This window comes from Capra hircus, chromosome 16 (assembly GCF_001704415.2).
Source record: "Capra hircus breed San Clemente chromosome 16, ASM170441v1, whole genome shotgun sequence".
Lineage (NCBI taxonomy): Eukaryota > Metazoa > Chordata > Mammalia > Artiodactyla > Bovidae > Capra > Capra hircus.
The window spans coordinates 52,059,007-52,076,704 of NC_030823.1; positions in this window are offsets into that span (position 1 = coordinate 52,059,007).

Genomic DNA, 17,698 nt, shown 5'->3' on the forward strand with positions numbered 1-17,698 from the left:
ACAGTCCAACTCTCAGCACTTGTATATTCTGAGTTGGCACAAGTCCCTGCTCTGGGAAAAATATTTAACAATATATAGTTTACTGATAGGGCAACAACAACAAATCTGTCAAGGTGTTTCCTTTTTTTTTTTTTTAGCTGAAGTACCGTTGATCTACAATGTGCAATTTCTGCTGTACAACAAAGTAACCCAAAACTCCTTATGGAAAAACTTGAATGAACTTCAAGTTTTTCCATAAGGTGTTATGGAAAACCCAAACAAACTTTTTGGCCAACCCAATATATACACTGTTTCTTATATTCTTTTCCTTACATTTCTTATATTCTGTTTCTTATATTCTATAAACTATGATTTATCACAGGATGTTGAATGTACTTCCCTGTACTATACATTAGGACCTTGTTGTTTATCCATTCTAAATGTAATATTTTTCATCTACCAACCCCAGACACTCATTTCATCCTTCTCTCAACCCCTGCTCTTGGCAACTGCAAGTCTGTTCTGAGTCCACTTCTGTTTTGTAGATAGGATCACTTGTGCCATATTTTTGACCTCACATGTAAGTGATATCATATATTTGTCTTTCTCTTTCTGACTTACTTTACTTAATATGATAATCTCTAGTTGCATCCATGTTGCTGCAAATGGCAGGATTTCATTCTTTTTATGGTTGAGTAATAGTCCATTGTGTATAAATAGCACATCTTTATCCATTCGTCTGCTGATAGACATTTAAGTTGCTTCCATATTTTGGTGGTGACTGCTATGAACATGGGGGCGCATGTATCTTTTTGAATTACAGTTTGTCTGGTATATTTCCAAGAGTGAAACTGCTGGATCATATGGTAATTCTATTTTTAGTTTTATGGGGAACTTCCATACTGTTTTCTATAGTGGATGTACCAACTTACATTCCTATTAAGATATTTCTTAAATGCCTGAAGTTTGTCTGCAATATTCTTGGGCTACATATTTGATCAAAAGCAAATGGAAAGTGAGAGATATTCCTGGTAATTAAGGAAACTATCTATGTGTGTACATCTGGGGGCACAAATGACTCCACAGTATTCTGCATGTGGCTCTGATAGACTCATGAACCACGGCTCGTGGACTCCTCCAGGAGGGGGAACATATCTCTGATGCCCCAACCCCAGCCCATAGTTAATGTCCAGTGAATCCCTGCTGAATAAACAGCTCTATCAGGTCTGGGGAACCATCAGGAGGAATCTGCCTATGATAGCCTCCTGATCCTGAACAAGTAACTTGACCTCTCTCTGCTGCAAATTTCTTTGTCTGAAAAATGGGAAATATACATAATAGCACCTATATCAAAGAGTTTTTGTGAAAATTAAATTAGTTAGTATATGGAAAGCACTTCAAATAGTGCCTGGTTATATCAGTACCATGGGCTTCCCTGGTGGCTCAGTGATAAAGAATCCACCTGCTAATGTAGATTTGATCCCTGAGTCAGGAAGATTCCCTGGAGAAGGAAATGGCAACCAACTCCAGTGTTCTTGCCTGAAAAATCCATGGGCATGGGAGCCCAGTGGGCTACAGTCCATGGGGTTACAAAAGAGTCAGCCACAACTTAGCAACTAAACAACAACAATATCAATACCATTATTGTCCTCATCAAAATCTTCATTCTCACCCAAAAGAGAGAATAGTTTTAAAGCAATAATGCCATCCATCGTTTGGTCATGTGCACATATAATTATATCTTTGCTTGTTTATCCCGCTAAATTCTATGCTTCCTAAGACTGATCCCTCTTTTCAGAGCTGTATTCCCAGGACTCTGGTTTGACATATGTTAGTTACAAAGTGCTTGGTTGTTGAATGAATGAACAAATGAACAAACATCCCCTTCCTGATATCCTGAAAAGTCCCTTTTTAATATAACGACATTAGCAGGCTTGATAGATCAGCCCCAGTCTTCTTTTTGTGAAACACTTTAGCATTCTGTGAATACACACCTTTTACTAGAACATTAAGGACGTTGGTGAGAAGTCATGCAGAAGCTAAGGGTACTAATGCATGTGAAATTGCTCACCCTCGGGGAGAATTTATGGGAAGTTATTTTTACCCTCAGATGCATTCAGGCACAGGGGGCTCTTGCATGACCAACTTAAATTTCAGGTTAGCAAATGAACATTAAACACAGGGATCAGGAGCTGGATGCCTTGACCTTTTTAGAGGAACAGAGGCCAGCCACAGCTCCAATTACCTCTAGCAGAACCAGAAGTCTAACATGCCATTCAAATTCAGAATCAAAGAAATTTATCAGAGGAAAGACTTGTAGAGACCCAGTAGTATAAACCTCTGGTATTATGGATGAGGCAGTTGAGGACCAGAAAGAAATAACTGGACCCAAGACACAGCAATCATCCTTGGGAAAGTCAGGATTTAGACCCAGGACTCCCAACTCCTGATCCAACCCCTTTCCTCTACCTCCTGTTGGTTTAAAGTTAAAAATCATTATCAGAGGGTCTCTTGTAAGTCTGCTGATTTGTAACAGCAATGATGATACATGTTTTACATGTCCATGACTAAAAGGCAGATATTTGTACTTGCACATCAGTGAGCCAGTATTTGAAAGTCAACATGATCTCCATGCTATGACTGATTTGGAAACTAATGTGATGGAACCCTGGCTCATATATCAGCAAAAAGGTGACGGTAGACCCCACCAGATGGTGAGGGCATTCAGTTATCATATTTCAGTGCCAGACACGGCTGCCTTTTCCTCTTTTGCAATGCTACATGATGGTTACTGGTTTGCCTCATTTTTTCCCTCCTGCACCACTGTGGGTGTGTGTTTGCTTAGGAATGGCACTGCATTTTTTAGAAGAAAAAGAAAATAATTTTATTATTAAATAAGCATTGCATTAGAATGTGATATACGCTATTGGCAATTCTGAAGGAGATCAGCCCTGGGATTTCTTTGGAAGGAATGATGCTAAAGCTGAAACTCCAGTACTTTGGCCACATCATGTGAAGAGTTGACTCATTGGAAAAGACTTTGATGCTGGGAGGGATTGGGGGCAGGAGGAGAAGGGGATGACAGAGGATGAGATGGCTGGATGGCATCACTGACTCAATGGATGTGAATCTGGGTGAACTCCGGGAGTTGGTGATGGATAGGGAGGCCTGGCGTGTTGCAATTCATGGGGTCGCAAAGAGTCAGACATGACTGAGCGACTGAATGGAACCGAACTGAAGAGATTGCAAAGACAGAAAGAAACATCACCCTCTTAGGTAGCTAAGCAGAAACAAGCCATTGCATACATGTTCTCGAGATAAACAAAAATCCTCAAGAAGTTTTGAAAGTACTATTTATTACATATAGTTCATATTAAATTTATTTGTGAATTGGGGTGACCATCTGTATTAGATAATTGGTTTTATACAGTAGAAAAATAAACTCACATCTTTATGACAACAGGTAGATTTCAGCCACTATCCCACCAAGCTCCTACTCTCTCACAGAAATTTGGAGTTAGGGTGCATTCTTCCTTGGTAATTTGAATAGCATTGCATTTTAAATGTCCCACAGGAAGCTGGCCATCCACAGTGAATCTATTTATAAAAATAAATAATCCTTTCATTTGGTCATATGATTGCAGAATTTGGAAGAATAAAAACAGCAGGTAACCATTTTTTGAGCACAAACTATGTCCTAGGGACTGTGCTAAGTGCTTTACATGCATTATCTCATTTGTGCCATACAAACACTCACGAGGTAGATACAACTGCTATTCCCATCTAATAGATAAGAACACTGAGGCAACAGAGCAGATAGACACAAAGGTGGCCCCTAATGATCCAACTCCTGGTGTCCATGCCCTGTGTCATCCTCTGCCCTTGAGGGTTTAGGACCTGAGACTCACTGTAATCAGTAAAATATGCAAAGGTGAGAGAAAGTCATTTTCATGATGTGTTGCTCTGCATTATACTTTCCATCTTTCTAGGAGATATTTTTTTTGTTGTTGAACTTTTTTTTTACTATAAATTTACTTATTTTAATTGGAGGTTAATTACTTTACAATATTGTACTTGTTTTCCCATACATCAACATGTATCCGCCACAGGTATACACGTGTTCCCCATCCTGAACCCCCCATCCCTCCTCCCTCCCCATACCATCCCTCTGAGTTGTCCCAGTGCACCAGCCCCAAGCATCCAGTATCATGCATTGAACCTGGGCTTGTGACTCATTTCATATATGATATTATACATGTTTCATTGCCATTCTCCCAAATCATCCCACCCTCTCCCTCTCCCACAGAGTCCAAGAGTGTTCTATACATCTGTGTGTCTCTTTTGCTGTCTCACATACAGGGTTATCGTTACCATCTTTCTAAATTCCATATATATGCGTTAGTATACTATATTGGTGTTTTTCTTTCTGGCTTACTTCACTCTGTATAATAGGTTCCAGTTTCATCCACCTCATTAGAACTGATTCAAATGTATTCTTTTTAATGGCTGAGTAATACTCCATTGTGTATATGTACCACAGCTTTCTTATCCATTCATCTGCTGACATACATCACAGCAGGATCCTCTATGACGCACCTCCCAGAATATTGGAAATACAAGCAAAAATAAACAAATGGCACCTAATTAAACTTAAAAGCTTCTGCACAACAAAGGAAACTATAAGCAAGGTGAAAAGACAGCCTTCAGAATGGGAGAAAATAATAGCAAATGAAGCAACTGACAAACAACTAATCTCAAAAGTATACAAGCAACTCCTACAGCTCAATTCCAGAAAAATAAATGACCCAATCAAAAAAATGGGCCAAAGAACTAAATAGACATTTCTCCAAAGAAGACATACAGACAGCTAACAAACATAGGAGACATTCTTTATTTAAAAGATTACTTTTTTATGTAGACCATTTTTTAAAGTCTTTATTGAATTTGTTACAATAATGCTTCTGTTTTGTTTTGGTTTTTTGATCTCAAGGCATGTGGGATCTTAGGTCCCAGACCAGGGATTGAACATGCACCCCCTACATTGGAAGGCAAAGTCTTAACCACTGGACCACTAGGGAAGTTCCTAGGAGACATTCTTTATTAACTCTTCCTTGCCAGCCAGCTTTGACAAGGTCAGTCATTGCACAAAGACAACATCACAAGGAACTAGGGTGACCTCCAACTGATAGCTAGCAAGGAGTGGAGGCCCTAAAGCTCACATTCTACCAGGGTCTGAATTCTGTCAATAATCATGTGAGTGAAAGCAGATCCTTCCCCAGACAAGCCTCAGATGAGACCCCAGCCCCTGGCTAATCACTTCACCTGAACAGAAGAATCAACTGAGCAGTGCCCAGATTGCTCCCCACAAGAACTGTGAGATGATAAATGTGTGCTATTTTAAGCCACTAAGCTGCAGTGATTTTTTTATGCAGCGATAGAAAACTCACACAGGCATAGATAAGTAAAGCAATTTGCCCAAGGTCATTTAGCTGATGGATGTATTAACTAGGTTTGAACACAGAGCGTTTATCTTCCAAATCTAATCTGGGACAATCACAGAGTTCAGACCTCTGAGCTCCTTCCCATTCTGACAGATGGATGCATGAAGTCTTTTCTTGAAGATTTCTTCTAATGGAAATGCTGCAGTTGCCCTTGTTTTCTGACCTGAGGTCCATGACACTACGACCAGTGAATCCACCCATAGGAACATCATGATTCAGCAGCATCTCCCAGAACTTAAGTCAGAAGATCTGAATCTAAACATCTCCATCATCCTTCTCACTACCCCTTCCTACAGCTCAATCCATTAGTAATTTGCATAACTTCTCTAAATCCCACCTTGATCTTTGGGAATGCCGCACCTTCATAGTATGACCATGGACCTGGGAACCGAAAGAAATTTTACAGGTGAAGCACCCTGTATTGCCCAGGATAAGGATAATTGGTATCTTTATCCAAAAATTCAGTTCAAGTTCCATCTCTTAGACATCCATTAAGTCCTGGTCTTTGCTCTGGACTCTAGACCTACATATCCACTGCCTATGCAATGAGTTTACTTGTGTATCTCTTTAGAACCTCAGCTCTAAACATATACTCTTCATCTCCCCAGATACTCTGATGAATAGCCCCCTCCAATGCAAGGAGATCAAATCAGTCAATCCTAAAGGAAATCAACCCTGAACCATCATTGGAAGGACTGATGTTGAAGCTGAAGCTTCAGTAATTTGGCCTCCTGATGCATAGAGCCGATTCACTGGAAAAGACCCTGATGCTGGGAAAGACTGAAGGCAAAAGGAGAAGTAGGTGGCAGAGGATGAGATGGTTAGATAGCATCATCGACTCAATGGACATGAATCTGAGCAAACTCCAGGAGATAGTGAAGGACAAGGAAGCCTGGCATGCTGCAATCCATGGAGTCACAAAGAGTCAGTCATGATTTAGTGACTGAACAACTTCCAAGGCTCCCCTTTTATGGAGAGGGAAACATTCTCTGGTTAGACAAGTCAAAGCCTAAGTGTCAACTCTGACACCTGCTTCTCATGCTTCCTGCCTCAGCCAATTCAGTATTAAGTCCTCTTGGTTTTCAGCTTCACTCTCCTGGAACTTATTCAGCTATTTTTTACCACCATCAGCTTGGGCTTACTCTTTTTCTTTTTAATTTTATGTATTCATGTATATATTGTTTATTTTTGGTTGTACTGGGTCTTGGTTGCAGCTCAGGCTGTTCTCTATTTGTGACAAGTAAGGGCTGCTCTCTAGTTGCAGGACAGGGGCTTCTCACTGCTGTGACTTCTCCTGTTGTGGAACATGGGTTCTAGGGCATGCGGGATTCAGTAGTTGTAGCTCTCAGGCTCTATAGCACAGGCTTAAGTGCTCTGTGGCGTGCGGGATTTTCCCAGCCCAGGGACTGAACCCTTGTCTCCTGCATGGGCAGATGGATTCTTAACCACTGAGTCACCAAGGAAGCTCCTTGTGCCTGAACTTTTGGGAAAGCTGCCTAGTGCTCCACATCCAGACTGCTCACCATCTATCTTCTTGGCTCTGCAGTAACTATGTTTACTTGCTATTTTAAAGTGAAATTTTTATTTCAGGTACAACATAGTGCACAAAACGTATATTTATCATAGGGGTACAGCTTGCTGAGTGACCACCAAGTGAACGTAACCACAAAACCAGCACCTAGATCAAGAAGCACACCACCCCCAGTTTCCCAGAAAACCCCACTGTGCTCCTTCTAGTCACTAACACCCTCTTTGCTGTAGTATTCCATTATCTACACATGAATATACTATGGTTTACTTATTCCTTTTTCTGCTGATAGATATTTGGGTTGTTTCCACTGGTATTGACACTGTGCCTTTTTGGTACAATGTGAATACTCCGGTACTTACATACATGCATTTTGGCAGACATATGTATGCATTTCTGATGGGTATGTCTACATATAGGAGTAGAAGTGCTGGGTCACAGTGTAGGAATATGTTCAACATTTGTAGACACTACTGAACAGTTTTTCAAAATCTGTACCAACTAACACTCCTACCAATAGTGTCTCATTGTACTGACTGATCCATTCTTTTCAGCATCAGATACCCTTTACCATTTTCAATGTATTTCTATTTCATTATGGTGAGGATACAACTTAGAGACCATTGTGCTTTTAATTTGCATTGCCCTGATTCATAATGATGTTGAATATTCTTCATATGTTTTTATAGCTATTTAGATGTCCTCTAACGTAAGGTGAATGTTAAAATCCTTTGCTCACTTAAGTGGACTGCTTTTTAGCTATTGGTCTGTAAGTGTCTTTATATGTGTTTGAAGAACTCTTACCAATATGTCAGCAAATGTGAAAAACTCAGCAGTGGCCACAGGACTGGAAAAGGTCAGTTTTCATTCTAATGCCCAAGAGGGGCAATATCAAAGAATGCTCAAACTACTGTGCAATTGTGCTCATTTCACATGCTACCTAAAAAGCCTTCGAGCTCGGCTTTACCAGTATATGAACAGAAAATTTTAAGATGCACAAGCTGAGTTTCACAGAGGCAGAAGAACCAAAGATCAAATTCCAACATTTGATGGGTCATGGAGAAAGCGAGGGAATTCCAGAAAAATATCTACTTCTGCTTCATTGACTATGCCTTAAGTATTTGACTGTGTGGATCACAACAAACTACGGAAAATTCTTAAAGAGATAAGGGTACCAGACCACCTTACCCGTCTCCTGAGAAACATGTATCTGGGTCAAGAAGCAACAGTTAATTAATAGAATCAAACATGGAACAACTGACTAGTTCAAAATTGGGAAAGGAGTACATCAAGGCTGTATATTGTCATCCTGCATATTTAATCTACATGCAGAGCACATCATGTGAAATGCCAGGCTAGATGACTCACAAGCTGGAAACAAGACGGCCAGGAGAAATATCAACAACCTCAGATGTGCATATGATACCACTCTAATGGCAGAAAGTAAAGAGGAACTAAAGAGCCTCTTGATGAGGGGTCAAAGAGGAGAGTCAAAAAGCTGGCTTAAAACTCAACATTCAAAAAGCTAAGATTATGGCATCTGGTCCCATCACATCATGGCAAATAGAAGGGGAAAAGTGGAAACAGTGACAGATTTTCTTTTCATGGGCTCCAGAATCACTGTGGATGGTGACTGTAGCCATGAAATTAAAAAACACTTGCTCCTTGGAAGAAGCTATGACAAACCTACATAGTATTTTAAAAAGAAGAGACATCACTTTGCCAAGGTAAGGTCCATATAGTCAAAGCTATGGTCTTTCCAGCAGTCATGGGAGAGTTGGACCCATAAAAAATGCTGAGCACCAAAATATTGATGCTTTCCAATTGTGGACCATGGGGCTAGAGCAGACTCTTGAGAGTCCCTTGGACAGCAAGGAGATCAAACCAGTCAATCCTAAAGGAAATCAACTCTGAATATTAATTGGAAGGACCATTACTGAAGCTGAAGCTCCAATATTTGGCCACCTGATGCGAAGAGCTGACTCATTGGAAAAGACCCTGAAGTAAAGATTGAAGGCAAAAGGAGAAGAGGGTGACAGAGGTTGAGATGGTCAGATAGCATTACAGACTCAATGCACGTGAATTAGAGCAAACTCCGGGAGATAGGGAAGGATAGGGAAGCCTGGTGGGCTGTAGGCCATGGGGTTGCAAAGAGCCAGACACAAGTTAGCAACCAAACAGTAACAATTATTTGTATGAAATTGGTCTTTGATCAAATATATGCATTCCAAATATCTTCTTTCATCTCATGAACTGTCTTTTCACTCCCTCTGCGGTATCTGGTGAAGAACAGAAGCTCTTCATTTTAATGTAGTCCAATTTACCGATTATTTTTTCCTTTCCGGTTGGAGCTTTGAATCTGCTGCTTAAAATGATTTTGCCCAATCCCAAATTATGAAATTATTCTCCCACATCTTCTTCTAAGAGAGTTTTTTCTCTTATTTTTGTTTTGCATTGCCTTTCACATGTAGGTTACAATCTACCTGTCATTTTTTTTTCACATGAATCATCCAACTGACCCAGCAGCATTCATTTTAAAAAAACCATTGCAGTGTCACCATATAAACCAGGTGACTGTATATGTGTGTGTCTATTTCTGGGTTCTCTCTTTTGTTTCATTGGTCTTTTTTGTCCATCCAGGTGTCAACACTACACTGTCTTAACTACTGTTGATTTTAATAGGTCTTGGTACATAATCAGTTCAGTTCAGTTGCTCAGTCGTGTCTGACTCTTTGTGACCCCATGAATCGCAGCACACCAGGCTTCCCTGTCCATCACCAACTCCCAGAGTTTACCTAAACTCATGTCCATAGTCAGTAATGCCATCCAGCTATCTCATCCTCTGTTGTCCCCTTCTCCTCCTGCTCCCCAATCCCTCCCAGCATCAGGGTTTTTTCTAGGGAGTCAACTCTTCGCATTAGGTGGCCAAAGTACTGGACTTTCAGCTTCAGCATCAATCCTTCCAATGAACACCCAGGACTGATCTCCTTTAGGATGGACTGATTGGATCTCATTGCAGTCCAAGGGACTCTCAAGAGTCTTCTCTAACATCATAGTTTAAACCTTTTACCTATTTTTGCTTCCTCTATATTGCCTTAATTAATCTTAGCCCTTTCCATTTCCACACAGATTTAAGAATCATCTCATCAATTTCTAACTTCAAAGGGTGAGGGCTTTTGATTGAGACTGAATTGAATCTGTAGATATAGGAAAAGTTGACATTTTTACAGAAATGCATTTGTGATCTACAAATATGATGAATACTTTTACTTGTCTTTTTAAATTTCTTTCATTAGTGCTTCACATTTTCAGAAGAACTCATTAGATTTATTCATAAATATTCCATTTTTATGCTATTGTAAATGCATCTTTATTAACACTTTACTTCCTGCTTTCTTGCTGCTAGCGTATTAAAAAAAAAAACCTTTCTTGAAGTATAATTTACAATGTTGTGTTAATTTCTGCTAAACAGCAAAGTGACTCAGTTATACATTTATAGACATTCCTTTTTATATTGTTTTTTATTATGGTTTTAAAAAAAGACATTGAATATAGCTTCCTGTGCTATACAGTAGGACTTTGTTTTCTATCCATTTTTATATGTAATAGGTTACATCTATTGGGTTGGCAAAAAAGTTCATTTGGATTTTCTACCACATATTATGGAAAAATCCAAATGAACTTATTGGCCAACCCAATATCAATCCCAAATTCCAGGTTCATCCCTCTCCTACTCCCCTTCACCCTGGGCAACCACAGGTTGGTTATCTATGTCTGTGAGTCTGTCCTTGTTTCAAGATAGGCTTTTTTTGTGTCATATCTTAAATTCCATATATAAGTGATATCATATATCATATCATATCATTTCTTTTTTTCCTTCTGACTTACTTCACTTAGTATGATAATCACTAAGTCCATCCATATTGCAAATGGCATTATTTTGTTCTTTTTAATGGTTGAGTAATATTCCACTGTATATATATCTCATATCTTCTGTGTCTATTCATCTGTTGCTGGACATTTAGGTTGCTTTCATGTATTGGCTATTCTGAATAGTGCTGCTATGAATATAGGGGTGCATATATCAGTTTGAATTATAGTTTTGTCCAGATACATGCTCAAGAACAGGATTGCAGAATCATATGGTAATACTTGGCAATACTATTTTTAGCTTTTTTTTTTTTCCATAGTGATTGTACCAACTTACATTCCCACCAACAGTATAAGAGGCTTCCTTTTTCTCCACATTTTCTCCAGCCTTTTAAACAATTTATTTTTTACAGTGCTCTTGCATTTAATAACCTTCCAAGTTTGTATATTACTTCTAACATTTTGTGGGCAAATTCTTTTGGACTTTGTACCTAGATAATTATTTTCACCTACAAACAGTAACAGGTCTTTTTCTCAATCACTGTGATTTTTATTTCTTTTTCTGACCTTATGACATTGTCTAGGACTTACAGAAAGTAGTTATTAGGGAAATCTTTGTTTTACTCCTGGTCTCAAGGGGAAATGCTTTCACTATTTCACCATAAAGTATGATACAGAAAATCTGCTGTATGGTTCCTGAAGATCTTTAAATCTGCATTCAGTGGTTGCCCTTCCATTCCTAGGTAGCATGTTCTTTTCAGAAAGAAAATTTGGTTATGTCACTCCCTCCTTAGAGGTTTTCATCATGCTCATGACTTTCTCCCTTCCCTTAGAAACTTTGTGTCTCTTGCTCTTCACTCTCCAATCTCAGTTACCTTCAGTTTTCTGAACCCATCACCAGAGTTCCTTTGTGAGTGCTTTGCTCCCTGCCCTGGAAGGGTCTCAAAGCATCTCCTTTGTATGTCCTTCTCCTTGTTGAACCTTACTCAACCTTCAGATTTCTGCTGCAGGGTCAGCCCTTCAGGGAATACATCATTGGTCACTGCTACCTAGAGCAGATCAGGCTATTTAGGGATAAGCAGAACTCATAGAACCATCTGCCTTTCCTTCTAGCTCTCACTCCCCCTAGACTGTCCACACTTAAAACCTTCTAGGAACAAAGATTGTCCTCTGTTATCATCTCGGGGTCCAGCTCAGTGCCCAGCTCCAAGTGACTTGGTGCTTAATGAGTATTTGTTGAATGAATGAGTACATGAGTGAATGAATGAATGAATGAGAGAACAAATGAACAAGCCAACTCAGAAAGTTCATAGTAATATCTTATCTTGCTTAAAACTCAACATTCAAAAAATGAAGATCATGGCATCCAGTCCTATCCCTTCATGACAAATAGATGGGGAAAAATGAAAACAGTGACAGATTTTATTTTCTTGGGCTCCAAAATCACTGCAGACAGTGACTGCAGCCATGAAATTAAGACGCTTGCTCCTTGGAAGAAAAGCTATGACAACCAAGTGTGTTAAAAATCAGAGATATCACTTTACCAACAAAGGTCCGTCTAGTCAAAGCTATGGTTTTTCTAGAAGTCATGTATGGTTGTACAAGTTGGAATGTAAAGCAGGCTGAGTGCTAAAGAATTGATACTTTTGAATGGTGGTGTTGGAGAAGACTCTTGAGAGTCACTTGGACTGCAATGAGATCAAACCAGTCAATCCTAATGGAAACCAATCCTGAGTATTCATTGGAAGGACTGATGCTGAAGCTGAAGATTCAATACTTTGGCTACCTGATGCAAAGATCCAACTCATTAGAAAAGACCCTGATACTGGGAATGATTGAGGGAAGGAGGAGAAGGGGGCAACAGAGGATGAGATGGTTGGATGGCATCATCGGCTCAATGGACATGAGATTGAGGAAACTCTGGGTGGTAGTGGAGGACAGGGAAGCCTGGCATGCTGCAGTCCACAGGGTCACAAAGAGTGAGACATGACTGAGCAACTGAACAACCACAACCACAGCTGTAAAATGATAAGCTTCATGGCTTTTAATTTTGAGATCTTCTGATTCTCACTGGAGAGTATAATGGTTGCAAAATATATGAGTTACCTTTTGATGGATGTGATCATTCTTGTCACCTTCTCTGGTTTTGCTGAATTTGAAAACATAAAACCTAGTGGGTATGCTTTTGTGAGTGTGACCATCAGCACTCTGAGCTCTTCTTAGCCTTGTTGGAGGCAGAAGGCAGACTCTGTCCAAAGAGGAGCCCTACTATCAGAAAATGGAATGTCCTAGATCAGAGCTTCACAGAACACACGGGTCTCATGTTTTGGAACCAAACTAAAGTTAACTGCTCTGTCATGGGGTTTCCCTGGCTACTTTATAAACTGAGTCCTTCCCAGTGTCATCCAGGAAGAGTTCTCTTCAACAATGGTATGAAGCCCTTTTATTCATAAGATCCAGACTTAACGCCAGATAAATTTGAAGATGAATGTTTACATCACAATCTTTCATTTAAAAAAAAAATGGCTCTCAATGTTAAAATCTCCCATGCTTTTAGTAAAGGAATTAATATAAAATTGTGACTCCATTAAAAGTTTTAAAAAGCCATTTGTACATATCAGTTTAATTTCTCTGTAGTATAAAGAGAGCTACCTCTATATGGTGAACCCAAATGTTCTAGAGAGACCCCATGCCCTTCCCTTGCCCTTCAGAGGTACTCTCTATTACTTTATCCTGCTTTATTACTCTTGTAATCACTTTCAAAAATCACCATGTTTATATTTGACCCTTTATTTTGGTTTTTACTTGCCTAACTTGATGAAAATAAAAGCTCTACAGGGACCAGGACCTGTCTGTTCTGTTCACCACTACGTCCAGCGCCTAACAGTGTTTGAATGAGAGTTTGTTGCTGTTGTTCAGTCACTAACTCACGTCCGACACTTTGCAACCACATGGACTGCAGCACAGAGGCTTTCCTGTCCATCACTATCACCCAGAGTAGGATGAGAGTAGGTACCTGATATATATTCAAAGAATGACCAGGCCAACTACAAATCAACTTACCTATAGACACAAAACAGATAATGCCAGGTTAGAGATAACTAAAGCAAGTGGAAATGTTTATTATATAATAATTCCTTTATCTCTAAAATAAATATTGAATAAGTTAATGTTGACTAAAACTTTTTTTCTAAGTTAAGCTCTTTCCCCAGCTTTCTTTAGGAAATATAGCAATCCAGTAGATTGCTTTAACTGACTGCATGTATCAGTCAGCCTAAGATAACATTTGCTGCAGTAACAAACAACCCCCACATCAAAGGGACTTACAACCACAAGGAAATCATTCTCATTTATGCTGCATGTTACCCTAGGTCAACAACAACTCCTTTCCATGTTGCCTTCAATCTGAAACCCAGGCTGATGGCACAGGCTTCATTTGGGACACTGTCTCCTAAAACTTGGACTTCCACTCATATTGCCTTGGCCAAAGGCAATCACATGATCAAGCCTGACGTCACTGTAACAGAGAAGCACCTCAGGAAGGGAATTGGAATATTTGGTACACCTGTTCTATGGTTTCAGCTTTGGGAGCTAATGAGAGAGAGAATGATGGGAGATTCCAGGACCAAACTCAAAGAAAAAAAAATATAAGGACCATTCTCATTCAACCCCTGAAAATCAGCTAGGACCATACTCTGCCAATTCTGAGCTTACACAGAAGTCCAGAGGAGGTGAGCTGATTTTTTGCCTCTGATATGCTCAGAAGAAGCCCTCTGATGACAATTTTGCCCACCTCTAAACAGGAGGCAGTATCAATAAAGTAACTGCTTGGAACTTTGCTTGTAGTGCACTGATTAGGTTTCTGAGTTTGCACTTCAGGGGTCATTCATTCAGTCCCTGGTTGGGTAAGTTCCGCATGCCAAGGACTGTGGAAACAACAACAGAAACCTAACATGATTCTGGCAGCCTTTGAAAATGATAGTTAAAGTCAATAACTTCTTGATTATTCACTAAAGAATTGCATAGATGTTGCTCAGGAGCCATAAAGGTTATAGAAATAAAAATATTTTTAAAAATAATAAAGTAACTGCTCATTATTCCCTGCTCCTGACCTTCCCCAAGAGCTCACATTCTTCCTAGGGTTTTCCTTCTACTTGCTTGAACAATCTGTCTCTAATAGAGAGGCATAATACTGGAAACTGTGATCCTTTAATTCCCAGTGACATTATCTTAAGGCAGGCTGATTTGGCTAACAGCAGCCAGCTTTCAGGAATAACCTTTCAGCGAAAGGTATTCCGAGCCATTACTTTCAAGAAGTTACCTCTCCCCTCCTATAACTCACTACTTAAGAGAAGAGAATTTCTTTTCAGAGACTAAGAAGCAATACTAAAAGAGGAGAGTGAAGGTAGAAGATTTTTTGAGATTCCCAGTTTCAGGCTGTGTAACTGAGAATGGAAGAGATGACTTGGAAAGAGAATAACTTTAGTGAGAAAAAAATTCACAATTTCAGCATCACTTTTGGACCTCCTACTACATACAGTGACATGTTGTACAATGCCCTAGAAACAATGCTAAATGATACAGCCCAAGTATCTGGAGATGCTGCAGCTAGGAGAGATACAATTAATATATTCCATGGAGTGAAGGAAGTAGGGTTATTCTGAAAAAGAAGTCAAGCCTGGGACAATTGTTAAGTTATCCTGTAGGTGTTAAATTCATAGATAAAAATGAATAGGAATTGGCTGAGGAGAGTAGGAGTTGGCTGGTTGGCACTAAGGAAAGTAAATATGATGGGGAAAAAGGCATCCAGGAAGAGAGGAAAGCCTGATTAAGGAACAGAGGGGTGGGAATGAGATACATTGCCATCTGTACCCACAGCGCACAGTGGTTGGGGCTGAGAGTACACACAGGAAAAGCCAGCCTGGAAAGAGAAGCAAGTCAACCATGGTATTTGCTGAAGGGAATTAGGGGAGGGGAGCTCCAGAAGGGTGAGAGATGCTCTACCCAATGGTCATTAGAAATTATCCCCACCATCCCAAGTGCAAACAATTAACCAGCATCTTCTTTCAGTCAAATCCCAAGCACAGCTTGAGTAAAGAACAGCTTTGAGTAAAGAATAGCTTACCTCTAAGAAAGCATAGGGGCTGGGATTGGGGGGAGTGAATATTTGCTCCACATTAAACACAACAAAATTCATCTCCCTGAGATGTTAAGCTATATCCTGCTACTGGCAGGATCGGATGGTACCACTTATGATTTTCTACCTCTCCAGGAACATGCTGTTAAGAGTTCGAAGCAACTCCTGGGACTTGCCTGGTGGTCCAGTAGCTAAAGAGGCCCGGGTCAGGGAATTAGATTCCATGTGCCACAACTGAGAGTTTGCATGCAACTAAAGAACTACAATACCGGAGACCCAGGTTCGAGCCCTGGGTTGGGAAGATCCCCTGGAGAAGGAAATGGCAATCCACTCCAGTACTATTGCCTGGAAAATCCCAGGGACAGAGGAGTCTTGTAGGCTACAGTCTATGGGGTGGCAAAGAGTGGGACATGACTGAGCGACTTCACTTTCACTTTTTCAAAGAACTCTCAAGTCCCAACTAAGACCCAGCACAGCCAAATTAATTAATTAATTAAAGATTTGGAAATCCTTAGTTTTCTTATGTGCTCAGTCATGTCTGACTCTTTGCGACCCCATGGACTGTAACCCACCAGACTCCTCAGTCCATGGGATTCTCCGGGCAAGACTACTGGAGTGGGTTGCCATTTCCTTCTCCAGGACATCTTTCCAACCCAGGGATAGAACCTGTGTCTCCTGCGTCTCCTGCGCTGGCAGATCCTTTACCACTGAGCTAGCTGGGAAGCCCCACTCTAAACCATGACCCTGGAATAAAACACTAATAAGTCAAATAGTAAAATTCGCTACTTGAAAGAAGGAAATGCCCCCAATGAGGCAACACAATAAATTCAAATTTGAGAGAGCAAATATACTCTTCCCCCAGTCTCAGCCCCTATGCTTTCTTAGAGGTAAGCTGTTCTTTACTGTAGTTGTGCTTGGGATTTGACTGAAAGAAGATGCTGGTTAATAGTTTGCAAGAAAAGGCAAGAACTGCGCCTAACTGTGATGCTATTAAAGTACTCCGATGTAAGCCATAGATCTAGTGCAGAGAATTTACAGCTGACCTATAGCAAAGATAAATAAAACTATATTTTACTCTTATCCAGAGAAGAATCCAAGTTTCTGTTGCATGAAACACATATATTGAGTTGGTCAAAAAGTTTGTCTGGATTTTTCCATAAAATGTTAAACTTTTTGACCAATCCAGTAATTTGGAAGCCTTTTTAAGGGAAAAAATTTTTAATTACAAATTCAAAATGAGATTAACAGTAAATATTCCCTGGTGGCTCAGGCAGCAAAGAAACTGCCTGCAATGCAGCAGGCCTGGGTTTGATCCCTGGGTTGGGAAGATGCCCTGAAGAAGGGAATGGCTACCCACTCTGGTATTCTTACCTGGGAAATTCCATGCACAGAGGAGACTGGCTGGCTATAGTCCATGGGGTCACAAAGAGTCAGACATGACTGAGTGATTAACACATCAGAGATCTGAACTCTGGTTCTACAGGTTCATCTTTGTGAACTTCCTAGGTGGCAACAGTGGTAAAGAACCTGCCTGCCAATGCAGGAGACATAAGAGACGTGAATCTGATCCTGCCAGGGTCAGGAAGATCCCCTGGAGGAGTGCATGGCAACCCACTCCAATATTCTTACCTGGAGGATCCCATGGGCAGAGGAGCCTGGCAGACTACAGTCCACAGAGTCACA